The sequence below is a fragment of the Polypterus senegalus genome, chromosome 1 (assembly GCF_016835505.1).
Source record: "Polypterus senegalus isolate Bchr_013 chromosome 1, ASM1683550v1, whole genome shotgun sequence".
In the NCBI taxonomy this organism is placed as follows: Eukaryota; Metazoa; Chordata; class Cladistia; order Polypteriformes; family Polypteridae; genus Polypterus; species Polypterus senegalus.
In genome coordinates, this window is record NC_053154.1 from 35,770,959 (window position 1) to 35,785,497 (window position 14,539).

The 14,539-nt window shown below is 41.1% G+C and overlaps 1 long non-coding RNA gene across 1 annotated transcript; it reads right to left on the reverse strand.

Moving 5' to 3' along the window:
• Positions 1–383: 383 nt before the first annotated feature.
• On the reverse strand, positions 384–9,703 carry LOC120524375. Its single transcript, XR_005632794.1, has 3 exons — positions 9,492–9,703; positions 6,537–6,679; positions 384–608 (listed from the first exon to the last, which is right to left on the reverse strand). It is a non-coding gene; the product is annotated as an uncharacterized LOC120524375 (long non-coding RNA).
• Between the last annotated feature and the right edge of the window lie 4,836 nt (positions 9,704–14,539).

The following is a 14,539-nucleotide window of genomic DNA, read 5'->3' on the forward strand; positions in this document are numbered from 1 at the left end:
AAGGATCGTGATATGATTTTTTGGAAAGATCGCCCATCCCTAATTTAACTAATCAAGTTTTCAAATTTATGTAGGATTCATTAATCCTTTGGCGAGCTACATGGGAAGGGGTTGTGAGCTACCGGTAGCTCGCGAGTGACGTGTTGGAGACCCCTGATTTAGATGAAAATAAACTGGAATAAACTGTTTTGTTAGAAACTCAACAAGAACAACACCAACATTTATTTATATAGCACATTTTCATACAAATAATGCAGCTCAGAGTGCCATGGCTACGCATAACCCAAGAGAAGACAAAATGCTATACTCTGATAAAAGCTGCAATCAAGTGAGACAATAACATTGTTATCAAAATTAGCTGAGAAGAAAATACTGTACCTGCGCTCTTAGATGAGATCCCGCTTTGGCTGGCACAAATGATGTCATCTCATCAGCCTCAGCACACTCTTGCTGCCTGATGAGAATTGTAGTCCCTGCTGGCCAAGGCTTCATTTTGGGGTTGCCTGCCTCCATTACAACCCCTCTCGCTGATGCTCCATCTACAGATGTGGACATATCTGTTGGTGTCCTTACAGCTCATTGAAGATGTGCTCTCTGCCAGTGTATCCCTTTGATATGGCATCAAGTGAAGCAAAGCAAGTGTGGAAAGAGATCAAATACTGCTTATTTTACAGAGATATTCTAAAATGGCCTGGACACATGTGTTGGCACTTCATGAAAAGATCATAAACAGGTCAATGAGAGTGATGTTTCCAACTAGCTATTTTCTGTAATTAGTATCACACATGTCTCCAATGCAGTCTTAAATGGGGAAACGTTGTCACTCTGCTGTTAGGAATTATCATGTGTTCCATGCTGAACACGGACCACAGAATGCAAAGGAAAGAATCGTCTGAGGAGATCAGAAAGAAATTATTAACAAGCATGTTAAAGGCAAAGAGTGTAAGCAGCTCGGTGTTCCTGTGACAACACTTGCAAATGTTATTAAGAAGTTTAAGGTCCACAGGGCTGCAGCCAACCTTCCTGGACATGGCTACAAGATGAAAACTGACCCCAGAATGGGCAGAAGGACAGTGAGAATGGTAGACAACTGGTAACTTCCTAGGAGATACAAGCTGATCCCTAAGATCAAGGACCATCAGTGTCTGATCACACCATCCTTCACTTTTTGAGTGACAGTGGGCTCAATTGGAAGAAGACCCAGGAGGACTCCATTGTTGACAGAACAAAACATTGACTATTTTGAAGTGGCCTTCGATGAGCACTGATTTGAATCTTGTCGATCATCTATAGAAAGAACTGAAACCTGCCTGGTGCCGTTTGCTCAAGAAGGGTGGGCCAAACGACCCGTGGACATGGGCAGAAATCTCACTGAGAGCTACGGGAATCGCTTGTTTGAAGTGGTTACCTCTAAAGGAAGGTTATGGGCCCCATCGTTTTTGTCCATTGTAATTTGGCATTTGTGTTATTATTTGAATTATTCTGTTAAATCAAAACTCTAAAGCAACATTTGATTTTTGTTACTTTTGTCGGTTTCAACATATTTCAGAGACAATTGTGGGTTCTTCTTTCTTCATGGAGGCGTACCAAGAAATTTGTAGCTAATATTTTTAAGTTAGACCAATGGCCACACACATGCAAACTGTCCATTTTTGGGTGATTGGCAACAAGCCGACAGACAGACTAAAAGACAAACAGCTTACAGTTATATTTACATCAAATCCTATTTGCTCTCGACTCTTCCTTTGCTGTTAAGGTGCTATATAAAGTGTTAAATATTTCCCCTTTGCTCCAAATGACAGGCAAAAGGGGGCCACAGTCTATTCCAGCAGTACTGGGTGGAAGGTGGGATTGAGTACACCTCACCAGGACAAATTCAGCGGGCCATGAAGATGTGTGCAGAACATGCAAACTCCACATGGATAAAGACTGGGTGCAAGGTTCAAGGTTCACTGGGTCGGTGAAGCAGCTGTGCTAAGCACACCACCACTGTGCCACCCTAGAGCGCTCAGCCTGATTGGTATGTTTGGCCTGTGCCCTAGCTGCCAGTTTGCTGAAGTGGATGTGATCACGCCGTCTGAATTCTCATTATTATTCACTTGGAGTCGCCATGAGGTGTGAATAAAGGGAGGCTCGATCAATACCACAGCAGAGGAGCGCAGAATGGAGACAATCAAGAGGGATCAGGGCAGCCGGGCAGACACACGGCTGCCTTTTATGTGCGACATGCTTTGTGCTGAGCATTTGTGACGATTTTTGAATTTAGTTGGACCCTGAAGAGCTTGATAACAGGCTGACCTTTGATCTGAGCACATAGCCGATGAGTCCGAAGTGTAGAAATGGCTTTCTTCAAAGGAAAGGGAATTGTTTTAAAGGAGACAAAACAGTGACATTTGCTTTTTTATGCTGGTTGCAGAATCTTAGTACTAAGAATAAAAAGAGTGCCAGAAACGCTCTCTAAATTAGCAGAAAATGTATTGATCTGCAGCGGCCCTCTGCATTACAAAGCAGGTTAGGAAAATGTCAGACGGCAGCCACCTCCGCTTCCAAAGATTCAGCTGTGGCCACCAGCATATTTAGATTACCGGGGCTGATTAATTCTTTTATTCCAATTTGTATATGACTTTTTTAAATTTGAGTGGCCATAGGGATGAACATAGTACTGTTATATTCAAATATCTAAGACTTGTAGGTGTGTGAGTTTAAATGGTAATAATTAATATCTTTTCTTACTTCTTGGCTGCTTTCTGCAGAGGAATTCTCCTTTCCCTATAGCTGGGCTGGCTAAGATGGTTGTGCTCTGTGAGTTTTTGTCCAGCCATTCCAAGAATGCACAAGCAACAGGGGTGCTGCCTGAGTTACCTTCTCACTGCCTTACCAGTATGGAGCTATGCAACAATTACTGGAGCATATGACAACCGCGGCAGCACAGTGGCTCACAGCTCTCGGGGTGGTGTCTGTAGGTTTTCTTCATGTCCCCCAGTTTCCTCCTGTATCCTCTCAGATGTTTCACGACTGTGCTTGACTTAGTGTACTCTACTCTTCAATGCAATGACACACCAGACTAAGTTTCCTGCTTTGCCCCTAATTTTGCTGACATAGGCTCCGTCTCCCAAGGGCCCTAAAACTAGATTATACATTCACAGTTGTGCAGACATGAGTGGGGGGGTGGCTGAAAATGAGGATTGAGCTGCAGCGTCTTAGCCATTAGGCCAAAGCAGCGAGAGGGGATGTGTGTTCTTCAAAGAAGTGCAATAACAAAAACATTACACAGAAGACCGCATCTGACAAACTGAACACAGGATATGTGGGCAGAAGTGAAGATGGCTAGCAGATGGACTCCAGCCTAGGGACTCATTTTAAGAGTAGAGGGTAGGACGGAAAGAAAGAAAGAACTGTGTGAAAGGCACTATATTATTATTGGATAGATAGATAGATAGATAGATAGATAGATCGATAGATAGGAAAGGCACTATGTGATAGATAGATATGGAAGGCATTATATTATAGATAGATAGATATAGATAGTGAAAAGCACTATATGATAGATAAATAGATATGGAAGGCGCTATATAATAGATAGATAGATAGATGATAGATAGATAGATAGATAGATAGATAGATAGATGTGAAAGTCATTATATGATAGATAAAGGCACTATATAAGAGACAGATAGATAGATAGACAGAAAGAAAATACACAGTATAATAGATTGATATGAAAGGCATTATTGAATTTTGTGCTGATCTACTTGAATCCCCGTAAAGAATTCAGCATTATTTCATTATTTTTAAAGTCAAATGAGGAGAGGGGTCAGCCAGATTATAAAAAGTTCAATATCAAAAAAAGAATAAAGTCCATAGAGAGAATTTCTGATCACATGATTGGTGCCATTAGCCCCATTGTCCACCAATGCCCTTTACCTTGCTGTTATTCCACTGCCACAGGAGGGGGTGTTAAGTCTTTTTTTTTTTTTTTGTCCATTGTTAGGGCTGTCGATTGATCCAGTGCTACTCTGCACACATCAGTGTTCCTGGACTAATGTTCTATATGCTGTCTTCTTTGTGCATGGCAGAAGCTTTGGATGTCCATAGAGCTAACAATGGATATGGCTCATCTTTGCCTTCCATGATGTGTGCTTACTATCACTATGCAGCACTTCTGATTGAGAGACCCCTCACGGTTGCATTCTGCACCAAACTGTGCTGGTTACCGAACAAAGTCTTGGCGGCATACATACCAAGGGTCTCGCATGCCAACCTGACCAAATGATTTCAGCTGTGGTTGAAATTCCATCAAGGATTCGGTCAAGACAAACCAAAATTCCTCTATGGTCAGTAATGAGTGCAGCTCTGTTAAATCTCCCTGTGGCAGGTCTTCTAGCACTTCCAACACCCCTCCTTTTCCATGCAACCACCTAAAGAAGTGTTTGCTAGTATTCCTTAGCGGTGGCTGTGACTGCAAATTTCTCAAAAGCGTGATCAATTGAACCGACTCATGCTGAACCTTTCAGATCTGTGAATGGGATTCCACAAGCTGTACTTTTTTTTTTTAGCAATTGTTTAGCATTGTCCTCATTGCCAGCATGTCACCGCTCCCAGGTGTCCTGTACTTGGCTCGAGTGGATGGTCAGTGATCTGTGAAGCTCAGCTAGAGTTGTACATGTGGCTCTTTTTGGCCTGGTTGACCTTCATTTGCTGGGGTTACCACAGGCTTTTTCTAAAGAATGTTCCATCCTTTTCATAAAATCTCATGGGATGATAGCCTGTAGGTTGAAATCACTAATCCATGCGCCATCTCCTACATTATATGACCTCCCTGTCTCAGGCTGTTTTTTTTGGTTTATCCCACTCCTAACACCAGCCATAATAATAACCAGAATGAGAGAGACCCATAAACTGTAATATTAACAGTTCTTGCTCTTCATGAGAAGATGTATTTAAGTATAGTGACGCAGTTAAGCAAATTTCCCTGCTGTTTGGGTCAAGTGCAATGCCTCCAAAACAATAAGTCTCATGGATGCCCTCATTCACAGCCCCTTGTCCACGTGCAGATGTGTGGTTCACTGCACTTGATCTTCACTCGAGTACATAGCATCTCCTGTAGTGAGCCAGGCTCTATCCTACTGTATATCCAGATTCCCTGAACAGGATTGTCTGACCCCCCATAACACATCTGCTGAATAGAAAATAAAAGGTTTATTTTGGTGCATGTGGCTTAAAATGTCACTTGCCACTCAGATGCATGATTCCAGTTGAATGATCCAACTAGTGTATGGGAGGCTCTCTGGTCAGTTAAGATTGTGTGATAGATAAAAATACAATGGAAATTCTTTACTGTTTTGGGGAGCTCACCTTCAGTGCAACAACCACAAACCGCAAACACAACTGCTACACACAAGCCGCAAGTCTACACCATTACCTTCCAACACACAGACTTTTCTTCATGTTACAACTCAACTTTTTTTCCCTTTTTTGCTCCTTTCTATGTAAGCTTGGTCTTCATCCACTCAATCAGCTGAGGAAGAGGGAAACTCCCATCAAAGCCAGACCTGGGGGTACGTCTAGCACATCAAAGCTTTACCCTAGGAGCACCTCTGGAGCTCCTAGATTATGGGGTGATTGGTCTCCCAGTGGCTCAAAAGGACCCTTACAAGGCTGCATGTTCAAACTACATATCCCATGCAACCCTGCAGCTGTCCTAACAGCCATACTGTTACGAGGTACTGTATGCTGCCACCTTGTGTACTGTGTTAACATATTGCTACCACTGCCCTATCATTATTCTGGCCTCTCGCCTGGGGAAGGTGGAGTGGTGGATCTAAGGCTATCTGCCTTAAGGGGATCTGCTCCGGCAATCAGAAGGTTGATGGCTCGAATCCCATAAATACCACAAGTGATTCTGCTCTGTTGGGCCCTTAATCTGCAATTGCTCTGTTCTGGGCATGACGTTAACCAGCATCCAGCCCTGCAAGCAGGTCCTCCAATTTGCAGGGAAAACTTGGGGATTGGTGGCAGGATGGGCACTCCAAAAAAAGCTCACACTGATCCAATCCATTTGAACTAGTGTGGTGCTGAGGTGTCACCTGTTGCACAGCCATGCTTGGGTCCTAATGTGGGATCCTGAGGTGGATCATCATGTGGTGGGTGTAGCAAAGCGCTGTATCAGTGCATGTTCCTAACCTCTCTTTCTGTCTAGGGAAGGTACCATAGATTATCCTGGCCGTCATGCCGGCTCACCCACATTGTCCTTTACATAGGGCATACTGTGAGTTAAATTGTCAAAAGCAAAGCAGACCCCTACTTAAGCAGACAAAACAAGGCTTACAAAGCGTTCACCACTTATTGCACCTCCGTTGTCCTTCAGAACAGGTCTGCTTGCTGCTTTTTGATGTACTACGGATTGCTTATTGCTCTCTTATTGCTCTTGGTGGCTCTAATCAGAATTCTGATCCCTGTATAACTTGAATGCAGATGTCCATGTTAACAAATCAATGTTTGCATTGCGTTATAAAAAACGGAATCAGTTACTGTACCTGCATTGTCCTTCTGTGGCGTTCTGCAGACTGCTCTTTGCTCTCTAATTTGTAAATGTCTCGTACTCTCCACCAATCAGAATGTCTTGTACTCCTGGTGCTCTGATTGGTTTATGGTTTGTAAGCATTGGCTCCCCACAACCCTAAAGAGGATAAGAGATGTGGTTAGAAAATGGATGAATAAACTTTTACTGAAAGAATCTATGGAGCAATCTATTTCAGGATCATGGCAGTTGGAGGCTATCCTGACGGCAGTGGGCACAAGGCACCAGTCCACTCACACAAATGCACACACTCAAACTCAAAAGAGGACCAATTTGGAATTGCCAAGCCATATATTGTTGGTGATTTTGGAAGAAAATAAGTACCTGAAGGAAGTTCAACTCAGACATGGGGAGGAAATGCAAACTCCGTATTGATATGACATGAGGAAGAGAGAATGAACCAGGAGATAAACAAGAGTCAAGTGAAAGCTAAAGGCATAACTGGAAGACAAGAGATCAAAGCGATGAAACCTGAAATGCAATGCTAACTCGTAGTCAAAAAACTCGAAGTGAAAACCGAGATCAGAGAACCAGAAAGACACAAATGAACTTAGACGCAGTGTGCTTTTTGTGAAATATCCGTAAACTTGGATAATGAAATGACTTCAGGAAACAAAGTTTATACCTTGTGACCCAGTGTTACTTGTTTGTGACCTCTGATGAAGCTGCTAGCAAGGGCAAAGTCACAAAGTGGCAGCTCAGAAGTAAAACAATATGGCATTTGCCAAATACAAAATTATGAATGAGGGTAAGTCAATAATTACCCACACTTTTGTGATAATTTTGTTTGGATTAGCTGTAAAGTCTTCCCCTCACATGTGTTCAAACATGGCTAGTTTGTGGTCACAGTGCTAAAGTTTCAACCGTGACCAGTCAGTTTCTCTTGTTTGTTTTCTAGTAGTAAATTTGGCCGCTTTGCTCTGCTCTCCGTTTGCACTAAAGAAGAGTAACGAGCAGTGATCCACTCTGTATGACCTTGATGTACCTGAGGCTGAAATCCTCAGTGGTTCGTCAGAATTAAGATATGGACTGGCTCAATGTTGTCATCGGAAGCGGACTTGGACAGGCTCCTTCTTTGTTCTTTACAATTATCCAACCATTTTTGAACGTCTGAAACCATTCATAAACACTTCACCATGGCAAAATGGTGTCTCCATATTGTGCAGAAAGCATTCTATGGATTTTGCTCCCTGGTACGCCTTCAGTCCATAAAAAACACATCACTGCTTGCTGCTCTTACTTGATGCTAACAGAGAGCACAGCAGGTATGTTTACTCTGAGAAAACATTAAGAGAAACTGACCAGTTGAATTAAATGTTTCTACGTGGATGGAGAAAGCTGTACAGCCAGCCCAAACAACTTTATCATAAAAGTGGAGATAATTACAGGTAGTTCCTGACTTATGGTGTATGTATCTTATGATCATTTAACTTATGACTGCTACTGCGTCTCACGGGCAAATGACAGTTTTTGCCACACCAGCTCCGTATGTCGTGACTCATTCATCTCAATTTCAGTGTATTGCCTGCAGTGGTTTCAACTACATTCAGTTATATTTGTCTTACAATTACTGTACAGGAAAAAATGCAATTGATCGTGACACAAAAAGTGATCAAGCAGTATAAGGGTGGAAAGAAAGCGAATGTGATCGCATGCGACTTTAAGTTATCTCATTGTAGCCAGTGCTGTGCTGCTGCACTCTGGCTTTGAATCCGGTTAACCTTCGAAGCTTCTGTGTTGTGACTCAGAATATGCCACTTCGTGCAAACTGCCACAAAGGGATAATGAGACCACGCTGAACTCCTCTATCTCTTAATATTTATTATTAACTGGCTGAAATGTTAAAACAGAAAACATACGAATGCTCAAACTCTGCTGGTACAATTTCTCCTCTCACAGTTAACACAATGAACTCTGGGCAAGGCTCACGCTATTGACGTAACATAATGCAGACAAAGAAAAGATTCAAGAAGCTGTTAAAGATTCAGCAGCCATGCAAGCAACAGTAATAACAGAACAAAATAATAAAATAAAAAAAATGTACAAAAACAAAAGATAAAGAAAATCTATACAATCAATGTGCTAAGAATAATAATAAAAAAGGATATAAAACAAAAAATACGACATAAGGGACTTATTATACAGTACTATATTTACGGTCAGGTTTGAATATATATATCAGTCCATCTTACATCCAGATCAACTTACGACTGGTCCATCAGAACCAAACGTGGTCATAAGTCGACAGGTACCTGTATTACATTACCCTCATGTACATAAATAAACATACTGAAACAACCTTAATTCAGAAATCTTTAAGTCAGGAATAGCTACAGTGACCTCAAAAACACATACAGTTAAACAATCCCTGTGAAAAAATAACTGAACAATAAAAAATAACCAACCATGACACACGAGCAGCATTTAGGCACAGGATTTGAACCCAGTAAACGTAGCAGACCTAAACACTACCACACCGATTATTACTTTTTTATTATAATCTCACGCATTACCAACATTAAAAGGAGTTATACAGAGTATTCGGAATTTATGCAATTCAACTCTCTGCATCATCTTGACTCACACTGGAGTTTACTTCGGCTTTGCTGTTGCGTTTTTGCTTCTCTGAGGGGATCCAATGAACCTTATGTAATCACAGATGATAAAGGTCCAAGTTGTTCCTGTGTCCTGTTTCTGGTCCTCTACGATCCAGTTAAACCATAGTCTGTGCCACAATGGGGGAATTCATCCTGCATTCAGTGCTCCGTACCACTTTGCTGCTTGCAGTTTCCATTCACACTGCTCCAGTGCTGAACTGAGGTGCCAGCTGAACCCAAGTTCCAGTACTGGCCATAACATTCTCATAGACCTGTGTGCCCATAATACCACCCTCCTATAAATTCATCAGTACCTGGCGCCTTGTGTCCCTGGGTTGTCTCATCTCTGCTGACTCTTTATTTTGCCAACCTTCCTGTCCTGGTGTGTGTTTCAATAACTTTCTGGTTAGCTGGACTGAGATAATGCCCCCCTGTTCAGAGGCCATGGGTGCTACTGTTTGGCGCAAGCAACTATCCTTAGTAATGCACTTCTCAAAGCCGTCCAGTTCCCCTTTAAAGGGCTCCGGTCACTTACTTAGCCCTCTTCTGGGAATCATTCGGCATTCAAGGACAGCTGTGATAACCTGCACGGTCCCTCCCCCATCTCCGCTGTGAGCAGAGTTTAGAGCCGGGTGTCGTGGATTAAAGACTGTTGTTGTCAGAAAAATTTAGTGCTTTGCAAGCGATTGCCTGGGATACGACAGCTGAGTGCACAAAGCAGGCCGCCACACAAAGGAGGCTCTGACACAGGCAAGCAGGAGACAGCTAATGAGCTGTTCTGTTTAATATCCAGCTCCCCCTTCATCTTCTGCAGGGGACATAAAGCAGGGCCCACGAGGGATTCTGAGGCTTTCATACCACTCGGTGCATGAAGTGATGGGATTGGAAAAAAACAGTCCTACACTCATGCCTAAGGAGCAAAAATGGAGCACCAGTATCAAAGAAGAAGATATGGCTTAATATGAGAGGAAGCACTCTGGTTAAAAAGGCAGAGGAAGACACTGCCTTACATTGTTACAGCAGGCTTGGATGAAGACACTGTCTCATGTTACTGTACCCATGGAGATAAAGCAAAGAGTCAAAGAAAGGCACTGCCTCGTGTTGCTCTAAAATGTCAGAGGAACGTTTTGCCTCCGGTTTCTTATAGGAGAAGAAGTGAAGAGTTAGAGGAAGACATCACGTCACCACAGAAATAAAGATTCAGAGGAATTTAGTAGCAGTAGTAGACATACTGTCACATGCACAAAGCAGTGAAATTCTTACTTGTCTAGCCACTGAGTAACATGGAAACTCTTTCTGGCCAGCAAAAATATATCAAAATACACAGCTTCATTTTATTGAATAGAAAAAAAAAAAAAAAACATCTTACCTCAGGTACTCCTTACCTCATTTTCATCTATGGTTAAGATATTCATGTAGTTGAATGTCAGGGGAAGATTCTACCTCATCCTGAAGTCAGCAGAGGATTCCATGTCAAATTAGACACCACAAGAAATGAAGTTCTAGAAGTAGATGAAATGAAATGAAAAGTAGAAATTGCTGAGAAGCCGAGGTAAAGAATCACTGCAGGGAACGGATGCATTTTTTTTGCCCCTTCTGCAGAAAATTTATATTATGGCTTCTAGAAAGGCACAATAGAATAAAACATCATCATCGTCCTTATTATTATAAAAGAAACGCATTTTACTGATACTTACAAAACAAAATCCACTGCTTTTGCATTCCCACAGGTGGCATACCAGTAACATTAGCAATTTAACAAACTGGTAAAGTGAAGCATATGGGCTCATTTTTTTCAGTGTTACAAGAATGAATGGGTTAAATGTGAAAGTCTTTCCCTTCAGATCTTTTTTGTTATAATAATAATTCTTCACAGTTATATAGCACTTTTCTCACTGCTCAAAACACTTTAAATAGTGAACAGGGAGCCACTTTAACCAGCACTAATGTGCTCCACCCACCTGGATGGTGCAACGGCAGACATTTTTGTTTCAGTACAGTCACCACACATTAGCTGTTTGGTGGGGAGATCGCCATTTAGATACGAGGAATGAACTGAAAGCCAGAATGACTAGACTAAGGAGGGCATTTTAGCCAGGACATCAGGATACATCCTACTCTTTAAAAAAGGATGCCAAGTGGTCTTTTATGACCACTGAAAATCATAATCATGGTTGTATGTCTCATCCAAAGGACGTCACCATTTTTCCAGCACATTGTTTCCATCATTGCACTGGGGCATTGGGATCCACACTCAGACCAAAGGGTAAGTGCCCCCTGCTGGCCTTACCAACACCACTTCCAGCAGCACCCCAAACGTTTCCTAGATGTTCTCCCATTCAAATACTAGCCAGTCTCGAACATCTTGGGAAGCTCGAAGGAGACTGTGTGATTTAACAAGTAGCACCAAATGTCATAGTCAAAGTGGCAGCCAGCAGCCAAACACTTGAGAACACGAGCAGATTATCCAGAAACACCAACCAAAGTCGTATAAAAGGACATACTAAGGGTCCTAACACTAAGGGCTTCATGGAAGTGCCTTTTAGTTTCCTCTAACACTGAGAAAAATGCCAAAAGGCAGGATACAGTAGGAGTGGTGTCAGGGACCCCAAAAAACTTAGTATACCATACCGTAGTCAAAGGCACACATCACATAAAGCCCAATACACGAAACAAAGCACAAGCTCAAAAGAGAGCAGGCAAAAGATCCTCTCACTATCTGGATTTGGTTCACCCAATGCATGAAACCACCAAGCAGTGGCAGTGATCACATGGCCATCAACGGGTGTCCTTGTTAGAAACAACATTGCACAAAAACTACAGGTGCGGACATCACTGTCATAATGTTAAAATAAACAAGTGCAAGAAAAACTAATACTATAAAAATGAGCAAAACAGAATTCTCTCTTTCTTTCTGTCACACATACTACATTTTGTGCAGAAGAAATCTCACTGGAAATTGCTTATAACATTTGTCTGCAGTGTTTGCAAGGGGCGCTTCTGAATAAAAAATAATTTGTTGTTGCCTAATACCATTTACCACATATGGGCATGTCTACAAGTATGTATGTCCATCCATCCATTATCCAACCTGCTATATCCTAACTACAGGGTCACAGGGGTCTGCTGGAGCCAATCCCAGCCAACACAGGGCACAAGGCAGGAAACAAATCCTGGGCAGGGCGCCAGCCCACCACAGGGCACACACACACACACACCAAGGACACACTACGGACAATGTAGAATCGCCAATGCACCTAACCTGCATGTCTTTGGATTGTGGGAGGAAACTCGCACAGACACGGGGAGAACATGCAAACTCCACGCAGGTAGGACCCGGGAAGCAAACCCGGGTCTCCTAACTGCGAGGCAGCAGCGCTACCCACTGCGCCATGGTGCCGCCCATTTATGTTATGTGTCCAACTGAATTTTACACAAACATTTTCTACAGTATGTATCCAAAATGATTATTTTAAACCTGAAACATTCCATCCTAAACTATGAGCTCACAACTCTGCCACAAATATTAAGTCGACCAGAGCAGATGTTAGAAGATGTTCTGCTGTGCATTTTGTGTCATAACAGAATACCCACATTCCTGTTGGGGTCACTGCTCAGATACTTGAAATCTATTTCCACAATTAAAAGGTCTTAGGTAGTCATAAAGTATAAAATATTGGCACATTTTTGCACAAAATGAAATGATTTCTTTAACTTCAAGTAAATAAGGGAATAATGCACTGCAATATATTTTAGAACCTAATTACCATACGTGATACAGTAAAAAAAAATGTAGTTTAAAAGTTATCATATCTTGACCTAAATACTGCAATAAAACCATATTGAGGCATTCTTTGAAATTCCCACATCTATTTACTATATGCAATAAAATCTAACTAGCATGTGACTTTCACCATATTTATAGCTCGAGCACAATACACGGTGTAAATTTATCAAAATGTACAGGAAGCAAGAAGCAATAACAAAGAAGTTTTATTTTCACACTTTGGTGCACTTCAAATGCAAATATATTTTTTTAAAAAACTGTAATTTGTATTTTTAAGGAATTTAAAAATATTTGGACTTACAATTTTTGCCCTATATTTGAAAGGTTAAATTAAATAGCATTTGACTATCTGAATTTGGTAATAATTCCTTTAATCATAGTTTGTTCCATTTAAGATGTAAAAAATGTAAACTGAAAGAGCTAAAATCCTCACCCGTTATGAGTTTTCTCGCTTTAAAAATGTTTTTCTGAGGATAACTCCGGAAGGAAGCACTTCTTTTATATTTATTTTTTGTTGTGTTTTGTGCAACACTATATTGTTTATTAATGGGTACTGCCATTTCATTGGCCCTATTACTTAGACTCTATTCTCCATTGGCGAGGAGGGCTGTTTGGTGCAGTGCAATGTCTGACGTCACTAAAACAATGGTTTAAACACTGGCATGATGTTTCACTTACCATCTGTGATTTAGAAAAACAAATGCTCTTAAAGTTTTTCATTCAAATCTTTCAATTTTGGGTTAGTGATCTGTTTTTTTCCAAAAAAAGTATTTTACTCTGTCTCTCGGTATTGACCTTTGTTTTGAACTTTACCAACAATTCATTTTCTGGTCCTGTGCATTCAACCGTCTCTCACTGCTCAGTCTGCCGGCAATACATTACAATTTATCATATATTGGTATGCTCTTAGGAGAAAAATCCTCAACTGATGAAGTGAAGTTGATGATTTCAATACTGAAAATAGGAAACTTTTTTTTAGTATGTACCTGCTGCTCTCACCTGGACATTGTGTTCATGGAATAAAGCCTAAGAAATTGTTCTCTGTAATCAGTTTAGCTGCTGTGACTACTGCATTTGAAAATGTTTAAAAGTTGAATGCTCAGGCTTTGATTGAACTCAAAATTTACAAGACTATTCTCCAAGAATGTGTGTGCCAAATCTAGTGAACTTCTGAGCAGTGGTTTGGTTGTTACTGACATTGGCTTTAAGAACACTAAACTTTAAAAGCCTGAAGCTAAATAGTTAGAATTCACCAAAAACACAATCAGCTCTTAAGACCAACAGCTGTGAGCTGTCCTCAAAGTTTTATAATAATTGGCCCCATTTTTATTTGAGTTCCAGTGTCACAAAATGTTTACCAGAAACATACAGACACATCTTTCAAAAAAGCTTAAAAGATTTTTTAAGGATATGAAAACATGTCTACCATTGCAAACCTAAAGTCAACATTTTCATAAAACAATACTTCCTCCATATGAAATATGAAGAAAGAAAAAATGATGTGTAACAGTAAGACGTTACTTCATGTGACTGTACCTGAGGAACGGAAATATATAGCCAGAGGAATGCAATGCC